This window comes from Colobus angolensis, unplaced genomic scaffold (genome assembly GCF_000951035.1).
Source record: "Colobus angolensis palliatus isolate OR3802 unplaced genomic scaffold, Cang.pa_1.0 Scaffold111, whole genome shotgun sequence".
NCBI classification, from domain to species: domain Eukaryota; kingdom Metazoa; phylum Chordata; class Mammalia; order Primates; family Cercopithecidae; genus Colobus; species Colobus angolensis.
In genome coordinates, this window is record NW_012112142.1 from 6,050,830 (window position 1) to 6,058,938 (window position 8,109).

The 8,109-nt window shown below is 37.8% G+C and overlaps 1 pseudogene; it reads right to left on the reverse strand.

Annotated features, from left to right (window-relative positions):
* Positions 1-2,294: 2,294 nt before the first annotated feature.
* LOC105522303 lies at positions 2,295-3,121 on the reverse strand (annotated as a pseudogene).
* Between the last annotated feature and the right edge of the window lie 4,988 nt (positions 3,122-8,109).

Genomic DNA, 8,109 nt, shown 5'->3' on the forward strand with positions numbered 1-8,109 from the left:
TTTTCCTTTGGGAAGGACTTATGACCTGTGTATCCTGCTGAATGATACTAAGTACCTTGCTATTTAGATAGGAATACCTTAGTTCAGCACTGAGGTGCTATGTATTGGCACTGAAGGCCAACTTTGCCCTTCCTCAATATACCTGCAAAATATGAAAGTAGTTGGTGGTGTCAACATGTTGGCAAATTCAGGAAATCAACCACAAACTTCTTCTTTAACAACTTGCCTCATATTTATGAAATATCATGGTCAAAGTATATCTGAAACATAAATATTTAAAGCCTGATGAAATATAAAACACTACTGATCCTGCTATCCTCTTTAAATTTTATACATTACCTCAAAGAAGCAGCATCTATTTTTACTTATTTTCTCACATTCTAAGGCAGGCAACGTTGAGCCCTACACTGCTTCAGAATCCACAGAGGCCAGTCTGCATTGCACTGTAGATACTTGGCTCTGTCGGAGAAGACAGCATTTCCATCTTGCTTATCATTCTATCCAAAATGTCTGTCCCAACACCTGACACATAGTTGGGAATGAAGGAATATGCCTTGGATAAATAGAAATAGAACAAGTATGGTTATCCAAATGCTCTGAGCTTGAATGCTGTCTAGGTAATTGGATGGACAATTTCTTACAATTTTCATTTTTTTCTAATCATTTTTGTCCTTTAGGTGATAAAACATACTTTATTACACATGGTGAGGTGAGACCCTCAGAGGGTTGAATCATTCCAACTGATGGATGTACCATCACCAGGTAAATATGACCTTTTAGGGAGGAAAATGCATACTTTTGAATCAGACTTTGGCTGGTATCCCAAGGTATTTAAACCGTTTGACCTCATGTTCTTTGTCTTTAAAATACACACTTTGAAGAGTTGTTTTATTAGATGAGAAAATGAATATAAACTCTCTAGCATCACACCCAATAACAGATAACAGGTCTGGATTTCATGTTAACTCCTTCCCTTTCCTTTATAGCAGTATATAGATGACTATTAGATTCAGATTCAGAATTTGAGTGAAAGAATTCTTAACAACACATTAGAATATTAACCCTCTCTTTTAACATCACTGTAATCTGTGAATTATGCATCATTTTTCTGTTTTCACTTATAGCTTTGGAAGGCCTATTGTCTGCTTATTTGATCTATAATCTCTTAAAAAAACATATAAACTGGTTCTTGCCTTAAATCCAAATTGCCCTCATCATCCAAATTAAGCATAGACATATAGACATAGATTTATAGTAAGAACAGAAATGGTTACTTAAAGGAAATCAACGTTAAACATTAAACTCAACAGGCCATATTAAACCCACATTAAATCCACCTGAGCTGCACTCGCCTCTTGACAGGGTAATTGTAAGGGGGACTAGTGAGGCTGAAGGGTGAAGTGATTGCCCAGATGGTGAGAGGGTGGAAGACAGGTGTTTGAATAGACACAACCTTCTCACTAAGTCTGTCCAACTCAATGATTCTCAATATATTTTTCTTGCCCCACAAGTTCCATTTTTATTCACAGTGATTTTGCAGATGGTGACTGAGTAAACAGATACAAATGACAGTAAAGTGTGTTTAAATATTAAACATGACATTGACATGGGCTGATCTAGCCTTTGGCAAGATAATTGTGTACAAGGTTTCCTTTTGTGATGACAGGCTCTAAGTGTTTAATGCCACCAGTGGCCATGAATCCTAAAAGCTACAAGCAGGTTTGGCTGCCAGAAGAGAATCATCAAATCATAAGACTTATATGTGATCCCTTACATTAGAGTGAACAGTGCATTGTCTTTCCTAGTCCCTATCACCATAGAAGAGAACAAGCATGTGTAATAGGTCAGCTTACGTCAATATATTTACAATAGCATACAGGAATATAGGAAGACAACAGGAAGCTACATTATGCTGAATCTGGCCCTGCCAGAGACCATTCCAAACGAACTGGCAGCATTTAGTCAAAAGTCCTTGAGATAGCCATCCTGGAATGTTAGAAGCTAGTCACTGTACTAAGTAAGAAGTACAGGTTTTGGACTCCATTGTTTCAGAATAAAGCAAAAGGGACAGGTGACTTGTCTGAAGAGGACTGCCATTGCATTCTAAACTTCATTAGGAAAGGATAATATGAGCCTTGCTGTGGAGAAAGTGAGTCAAGTTGGTAGAGAACCAAAGATCCTAATTGTATTCTTTCTTTTATACACAGCACTAGTAATGCCAGTCTTTGACCCTAACCACATTCTGACCTTCAACAAGATTCCATCTTAACAGAAAAGGACCACAAATTCTCACCCTACAGCAGCCAGATTAAAAGACTGTGGACACTGAGCATCACATTACTTTCATGGGGGACAAAGCCAAATGCTGTTCTGCACACGACACTCACAGGCTCACTGTCTCCATCCCTCTCATCAGTGCTTTAGCACTGAGCCTGGTCAGAATGGTAACACGTGGGAGAAGCAGAAGGACTTCTCTCTCTTCTCTCTGCAAATACATGCATAGGAAGTGTTGCATGTGTTCTACCTGAGCAGCCTCCTTGGGACTGTAAACAAGTCTAGGATGTTGGAAATTAGAATCTTACTTACTTATTCATACAATATATTGAGTCCTTGTCAGCTGATAGGACCCATGGCAGGTGCTGGGAACAGAAGGATGTGCAAGATGGATGTGGCCTCTGTCTTTATAGGACTTACAGCCAACTGGGGGTCATAGCACACAAACAATTACACAAGTAGGTATTAAAGTATAATTATGTGAACTGATGTATATAGAAGAAGTAAAATTTATGGAGAGCACAAACCACACAGTGGCATGGCCTAGGCTGGGAGTCAGGAAATCTTGTCTGAGGAAAACAGTGTTTATGCTGAGACAGAAAGCGTGAATATTGGTTAGCCAGATGAAGAATAGGGAAGAGTGTTTTAGTTTTGGGGCAGAAAAAACATGAAGTCCCTGGGATGGGAAAGCATTTGCACATCTGAGGAGAAAAATGAAGATCAGCACAGTTGAACATAAAGATGACATTTGCAAGGGCAAGATGGTGTAATTCCTTGTGGTAATGTATCCCTTGTGCAATGGGAAACTGTTGAAAAGTCTAAATAGAGATAGTGTGGTGTCATTTTTAAAAGTTCACTTTGGATGTCATGAAAACTAGAGAGATCAAAGGTGGAGGAGGGAAAAGGGGCTAAGAGACTACTGTAACAATGCAAGTGAAGAGATGTTGATGACTTGGACTAGGCTGGGTGATGTGAATGGAGAGAGACATATGCACATATGTTAATTGCCTTTTCCCGAAGCCCTACCTGGGCCTTGTCCTTTTTCACAGCTAATTAGGCCAAAGCATTTAAATCATATCTTATTTTCTGGGAAAGAATTCCTTCCCTTTCTGTAAATGGGCACAGCAGTACTTGTATTGTCAAGAATAATGCTTAGTTCAGCCAGTCACCATCAGGAAGATCCTAACAATGTAAGGCTAATTTGTGTACTGGCTGATACTGGATTAAAAGTGAAGCTATAGTACTTCTACCCCTTGATAAGCTGTCCTCTATACAGGGTACATTGAGATAGCTGGTTGCAAGTAATTAATAAGATTACAACTGTAATTTAATATGATTAAGTGAGGCACCAAGGTGTACCATAAATAATTTAAACTGTCAGAATTGTAAATGAACAATCGGTATTTTATTTAGACCACCAATCTTTCCGTACCCGGGTAACTGACAATGGCTACTCCATGTCTTAATCCATTTGTTTCCTGTCTCTTTATCCTTGCCCACTCTTCTCTGTTGGGCTTTCTGTTGTCCGGTGGAATCCTCTGTGTTTCACCACTTTCTTGTCATGCCAATTCCCCTGCTCTCTGCTTTTGCCTTGTATTTCCTCCCCTTTTCTTGTTTACTTGGGTAGCTCTCTCTTTTTCTCTCCTATTTTCTTTGACCTGTCACTTCCCTTCTGCTGCCACACACTACACTGATTTCTTGCCCTCTCCTTCAGTTAGTTCTTTGCTTTTTTTTCTATTCTGCTCTCACTGAAAGTTTCTCTTAGGAAAGTCTACTTTTCATAGGACAGAGGGAAGTTCAATCCCCCAACTCAGTAATGAAGCCCGTGTCTCTACTAAAGTCAGGAGAAGAAGCTGATTGGATGAGCCAGAGAGCTCTTGCCCTACTTCTGGGAAACAAAATCATGTGCTATTACAAGGGATTTATCAAGGTTCTATCAGCACCAGATCTTTTTTTTCCCAAGACGTGAGCTTTGAGACCAAGTTCTACCCCTAAAGCTTACTCTAGTAACAAACATAGACATTTGTTACTAGACAGAGGTAAACAGCATGTATTGTATATACTAATACCATCACACACACATCAAATTGTGAAACAATCACACAGTCACATCAGATCAGTGGTCACCAAATTTTAGAACTGGAAGAAACATTAGACAAATTTGAAGAGCATGTTAATTGGAAAGAGTAAGTAGACATCACCTACTAAGAGGAGACCTTATGGCAATGAAATTGAGGACAGATTCACTTTCATGAGATGAAGAGAAATGAACAACTTGAAGGAAATGGAGAATGGCTTAGCCATCCATGCGGCCTGTGGGAAGAAGATATCAGGGGCAAAAGCCATCAGCATGAGGCACAACAAAGAATACAAGTGACGCCCACTTTGTATCTAGGCATATGGGAGTGCTGGACCAAGTGTGTGCAACTGTGACATCAAACACTATGTTCACCCACTCATGAACTTTAGCAGCCAAATCCCAAAAGTCATGGAAAAAGAATGATGAGGACTTGAAGTCATTTATGCATTAATTCATTCATTGAATAAATAATTCTTAAGCCCTTACTATGTGCTAAACCCTCTTCTTGCAATGAGAATATAGTAGTAAACAAAACAAAGTCTTTGTTGTTAAGAAGGTTACTTTCTTGTGTAGGAGACAGATAATAAACCCCAAACAAATAAATGTACTAAGACTACTACTACTAATAATGATTGACACTTATATTATGCTTACAATTGGCTAAAGATTCTTCTCATTGTTTTACATGCATTAACTCCCTTGATACAACCCTCTTTTAGGGTAGGTATCATTATAGTTCCCATTTTACAGATGAGGCACAAACAAGTGAAGGGCCTTGCTTAAGGTCACATGACCCTAAGTGACAGAGTTACATAATGTCAGTGATAAATATCACCAGGAAAAATAAAGGTCAAGACATGCTGTCTACAGATCTAGCCAATGGAAGTAGTATCATTTAGAGTAACAACAGAATTTTTGGAATCTGAAATCTTGGATCAGTGTGCTACATCCATGCTCTCTGATGTTAAATAAATTACATCATTTATTTTGGGCCTCAGATTACTCATCTGTAAAATGGGGATTAAAAACCTAGTTGAGTTTTCTGAAAGCATAGAATAAGATTAAATTATATAATAATTGTAAAGATTGAGCACAGTCCTGAAGAACATCATATGTCTATTTTATATATATGTGTTGTATATATTTTATATATTTATATACGTGTGTGTCAAAATTAAACAACAAGGCTTGAAGCTCAGCAACAGCAAAAAAGATACGAGAAGACAAATTGCCTGTCGCTGCATGTTTCTGGGACAAGATTTAGTAACTCAGAGGACTAAGAAGGAATATAAGAGATTCAGATCTCTCTCCAAGTGAAATGGACTCTTTCAAGAAATGATCATTTTCAGCAGATATGCAAAGGCAGAGGCTCCCAGAGGAACTCAGACTCACTAGGAAAGAGCAATGGAGCAGTTGGAGAGAAGCTGAGCTCTAGGGATTAACAGGACTTTACATAACCCATAACCACAGGGGAAGTCCTGAAGTTGGAATGCATCACACAGCCCCTGTTGGTCATAGAACTCAGAGCTAAAAGTGAAAGAGCTGGACCAGCCTGAAGCCTTGTTATTGAAAGACATTTCACCTGGCAATGTATAGGTGGCTCCTTGTACAGATCTAAAAGAAGAGAACATGGCCTGAAACAATGACGTCTGATTTCATTAGAAAACTTATACAACCTCTTAATGCTCCCTTTTCCAGACTCACTCTGTTCAGCAGGAATCTAGATGGTATTTCCCATTATTGTAAAATAGAAAAGAAAAGTTATTTGTCATTAACATGTTCCTCAGTTTTTTTCTCCTTCCTATAATCATGTTCTTTGCTTATCAAACATTTACACTTCATTATTAATATTCTGAGATATGGCCAAGTTCATTCAAAGGATAGCTCTGAGACACATGTTATTTTTTGGTTGGTTGGTTGGTATATTAGAAAAACATAAGCCTCATGATTCCAGAGTAATTTTCTTGGTCAATCAAAAAGACTTTAGGAACCATGACCAAGGTTAACATAAAACAAAAGTTTAGTGCCAGCGTTAAGATGTATATTGGCATTGTGGTAAATGCTCATGGTTTGAAAATGAAGAAGAATGGATTTTATGCTGGGGTTTGCCAGTATTGTCTTCTGACATTTTTGGAAATCTAGCTAGCCTGTTTAGACATCCCTTTTTCAATGGTGAATGAGAATAATAAGGGTCCATAATATTGGTGTGTTAGACAGTGGTGTAGCTTTAAAAGGATTTATCTCTACTGCATAGGGATAGTCAATCAAGGGAAAATAAATTAATGGAATAACTTTATAGAGGCAGGAAGCAGGGAGAGTGCAATGTAAGCTTTGTGTTATATAATAAAGTGTAAAGTTTGAACACATGTAGTATCCTTAATGAAACTTGTTTTAAAATGCTCTTTCAGACTACTTTTAATATGATATAGTATGTTTGAGAAGTGTCCTAGGAGAAAGTGCAAGGGAAAATAATCTCCACATATTTATCATTATCAATATTAACACATTTCGGTGGAATGCCTAAGTATGTAGGACCATTTGTTGAATACCTTAAAAATGATTGCTGGTGATACACATTAGTGGAATCTACCTTGCTCTGTTCTTGGTCTACCAGGTACCCACTGGCCATTTTTGAGCCTTCCTAAAAGTCACAAAACTGGAGATTCCAATTGCTTTATTGGCCTTGAGATTTTCACTAGACTTGATTCAAATTCCCAAACTTTCTAATATAAATTTCCTGAGACAAACAACCTGGAGTGACTTTCACCACTGAAACTTAAAGTTTGGTGTTGCCTATACTCCTAAGCAGGTTCTCAATAAATATGTGTAAGTGTATTCATGGGCAACTCCAATATGAGCAATCAGCACTGTCTTTTATTTGAAAGATACTGTCTGTTAAGTGTGAAGTCATGCTGATATATAATGAATGGAGTATCTATGTTTGCTACAGTGTTCTGAATCATGGGTCCCTCAGAGCAGTGACAATTAGAGATTCAAAATGGCAGACAACGAAAAAAGAAGGTTAAGAAAGAAGGCTTCAGGGAGGCCAGCCTGTAAACCTGAAGAATGCTTTGAGTAAAATTGGGAGAGTGGTCTTTTTGGAAATACACATATTCATAGCTCTGGATAGAATGGATAAATGGACTTGTAGGCAACTTTGAACAGAAATTATTGCCTCTTTAGTATAAAAAAGTCAGTTTCACACTGACCAATTTTTTTCAAAGTTTTTTCTCTTGTGTTTCTAGCAACTCAAAAGCATTATTACATGATTCTATGTCTAGAAAATCCCATAGTCTCAGTCCCAAAGCTCCTTAAGCTGATAAACAACTTCAACAAGGTCTCAGGATACAAAAATAATAGGCAAAAATCACTAGCATTCCTATACATGAACAGCAGCCAAGTTGACAGCCAAATCAGGAATGTAATCCCATTCACAATTACCACAAAAAGAATAAAATACCTAGGAATACAGCTAACCAAGGAGGTGAAAGATCTGTGTAATGAGAATCACAAAACATGGCTGAAGGAATCAGAGATGACTCAAGCAAATGGAAAAATATTGCATGCTTATGGATAGAATCAGTATTATTTAAATGGCCATACTGCCCAAAGCTTTTTACAGATTTCATTCTCTTCCTATCAAACTACCAATGACATTCTTCACAGAATTGAAAAAGCTATGTTAAAATTCATATGGAACCAAGAAAGAGCCCAGATATCCAAGGCAATCCTAAGCAAAAACCAAGCAGGCAGCA